Genomic DNA, 3,406 nt, shown 5'->3' on the forward strand with positions numbered 1-3,406 from the left:
AACCCTAAATACTCAAAGATAAGATGATCATATGTCACGTATCACATTAAGTCCAAGTAGTTAGAGGGTTATGAGGAATTGATTTCAAAATATTGTTCAAGTGATTTAACTTTTTCAAGATTTAACAAGAACTCAATTAGAAAAGAGTTATCTTCCAATATACTCTAATCCCTAGGATGAAAAACGAAAGCAATCCTTGAATTTAAACCAATGCATTAATTTAGAGTAGAATGACAATAATATTAATCCATCAAAATAAACAGAGCACCTAACCTTAACAGCAGATGTTTAGTTGCTCATAACTTAGAGAAAAACATAAAGCAAAAAGTATGAAAGTGCAGAATAAGGGACAAGAGGAGAAGAGAGCCCGAAGGGCTGAATCTTTTCTCCTTTTATATCTAATCCTAATTGATTTGACATTCAAATTAAAAAACCCTAAAATATTTTATTTTATTTTAAATAAAATTAAAAACTAAAAGCTAAACTAGCCTTCCATGTAAGTTGAAGACGCGCTATTGGCGCTAAACGCCGGGCAGTGGCGTTTAGTGTCGCTAGACAGAGACCTTCCTTGGCAATTTTGGACTCCTGGCACTAAAGGTAATGGCGTTTAGCGCCACTAGCATACATCCTGGGCACACTTTACGAAGCTTCTGGCGCTAAATGCCAAGTCGTGGTGTTTGGATCCAGCTGAATATAGAGCTTGCACGAACTTCTAGGCTTGTGGCAGTAAACGCCAGGCAGTGGCGTTTAGTGCCAACTTGGCAGCATCAAATTTATTCCTTTTTCTTCTGAACGAACTCTGTAAAACTCGTCCGAACTTCACCTAAAATAATGAAAACAATAGAGCAACTCAAAGTAGCTTCCAAACAGGTCTATAACATCAAAATTAAATAAAAACTCCATAAATACAGATCTAAATTCCTAAGAAAATATAGAAAAGATGCTCGCACGTCAGTGGTTCCTGAGCACTTTAAGCAATTCAACTTCCTCAGACAAGTTCAAAGAGGAACTTATGATTACTGAAAAACTATTATCATCACCAAGAAAGGCATATTTGAGTGTTGGAGTCATGGGCTTTATTTCAAGTTTGGGTGGCCCCTCCTCCTTGTCAAGGGCTAAAGTAGCTTCATTTTGTGGCCCCTCCTCCTCCAGGGAAGTGTTTATCTCTTTCTCTTCTAAGACTTCTCACACCAAAAGATCAATTAAGTCAATCTTCATACAATCCTCTGAGTCACTAGGATGTTGCATGGCCTTGAAGACATTGAGCACAATGTGCTCATCATGGACTTTTAAAGTGAGCTTTTCTTTTTGAACATCAATTAAAGCTCTCCCAATGGTGAAGTCCTCTCCAAAATTATGGAGGCATTTGCATCCTCCTCTTCAAGAATAACAAATTCAGTAGGGAATATGAATTCCTACTTTCACTAACTTATTTTCAATTACTCCATGTGGTAATTTAATGGAACGGTCAGCTAATTGGAGAGAGATTCGTATTGGTTTGACTTCTTCAATATGCAATTTTTTTATCAAAGAAAGAGGCATTAAATTAATGCTAGCTCCCAAATCACAAAGAGGTCTTTTTATAGTGATTTCACAATAGTACATGAAATTACAAAGCTCCCACGATCTTTCAATTTTTGGGACAAATTCTTTTGAATTATTGTACTACGTTCTTTTGTGAGAACCATTGTTTCATCCTCTCTCCAATTCCTCTTTTTTGCTATCAACTCCTTCATAAATTTGGCATAAAGAGACATTTGTTCGAAGGCCTCAACAAAAGAGATATTGATTTGCAATTTTTGAAAAACTTCTAAGAACTTGGAGAATTGCTTGTCCTTTTTCACCTTTTGAAACCTTTGAGGGAATTGGAGTTTGGGCTTATACTCTTTCACTTTTGCCTTCTCTGGTGCTTTTCCTTTATGAGCTTGAATTGGAGAATCAGTGGCTTGTGGATCGTGTGAAATAGAGTTCTCCATGGCTTCTTTGGATTGCTTGTTGTTGGCATCCTCTATGGCTTCTTTTTCTGCCACTTTTCCACTTCTCAAATTAATAGCTTTGCACTCTTCTCTTGGATTTGGAATCGTATCACTGGTAAAAGTATTTGTGGGTTTTTTAAAAAATCACTTTGCAAGTTGACCTACTTGCACCTCTAGATTCTTGATGGAGGCCTTTTGGTTTTTAATAGTTGCTTTGGTTTCTTGCATAAAATTGGAGGTTTCTTCCATGAAATTGGTGCTAAGAGATAAGTGCGGATGCATATTGGGTGAGTTTTTCTAAGTCATTTTCAGAGTGGTTGTCCTTTGTGGGTTTTGTGGTGGTTGTGTGGGAGATGTTTGTGAAGGGTGAGGGTTGTTGAAGGTATTAAAGTTATTGGTTATTTGATTTTGATTTTTCCAACCAAAGTTAGGTGGGTTCCTCCATCTAGGGTTGTAGGTTTTAGAAAAAGGGTCATTGTTTAGTCTAGAGGAATTTTCGTGTAATTAACTTGCTCAACAAAGGGATGATCTTGATTAAAAGGCCTTGAATTTTCACTTTGATGACCCTCATAGGTGTGGCCTTGGGTTCCTATTGCAGAAACTTGTAAATGTCCTAGTTGCTTGATAATTGCACTTATTTGTTGAGACATAGCCTTGTTTTGTTCCAAAAGAGTGTCCAAAGTATCTAACTCCATCACACATCTCTTCATTGTTCTTTTAGATGAGAAAAAATATTGATTTTTAGCCACAATCTCAATCGAATCCAAGGCTTCTTCAGTGGTTTTCATATGCATAGATCCTCTAGTTGAGGAGTCCAATAAAGTGCTAGAAGCGGGGGTGAGCCAATGATAGAATATTTGTAGTTGCACACAATTAGAAAATATATCTTGGGGGCAATTTTTCAATAATTCTTTGTACCTTTCCCAATCTTCATAAACATATTTTCCATCTTTCTGAGTGAAAGTTTGGATATCATGTCTCAACTTTGTCAACCTCTATGGTAAAAAAATTTGGTTAAGAACTTATTGACCAAGTCATCCCTATTCTCTCCTTTGGTTGTGTTTCAAGTCACTGCTTAGCTCGTCCCTTACAGAGAATGGGAATAACATCAAGCGACATACTTTAAAGTGATGGTTTTGTTAAACGGACGATTGCTGAATGTGTGAGGTTTGTCCCTCTTACTCTGAGGTGTGAGGGCTGTGGTAGAAGTGCCGCTCACATACTTTCGGTCATAAGAGTGGCCGAGAACTATATCTTAGGAAAAGTAAGCCGGGAACTATATCACTGGGGGTTCCCATTTATAAACGTGACCGAAAGTGACATTCCCATGGGAATGTGTTGGGTTGGCAGTTGAACCGACAATGTGATATCACAGCCAATAGGATAGGCATTCATCATACGCATCTGTGTGACATTATTTGGGTGTGCAT

General features: G+C 37.5%; 1 non-coding gene across 1 annotated transcript; it reads left to right on the forward strand.

Moving 5' to 3' along the window:
- Window positions 1–2,855: 2,855 nt before the first annotated feature.
- On the forward strand, window positions 2,856–2,962 carry LOC148568316 (small nucleolar RNA R71). Its single transcript, XR_015881879.1, has one exon. It is a non-coding gene; the product is annotated as a small nucleolar RNA R71 (small nucleolar RNA).
- The last annotated feature ends 444 nt before the right edge of the window (window positions 2,963–3,406 follow it).

This window comes from Arachis ipaensis, chromosome B4 (genome assembly GCF_059453495.1).
Source record: "Arachis ipaensis isolate K30076 ecotype BB chromosome B4, ASM5945349v1, whole genome shotgun sequence".
NCBI lineage: Eukaryota > Viridiplantae > Streptophyta > Magnoliopsida > Fabales > Fabaceae > Arachis > Arachis ipaensis.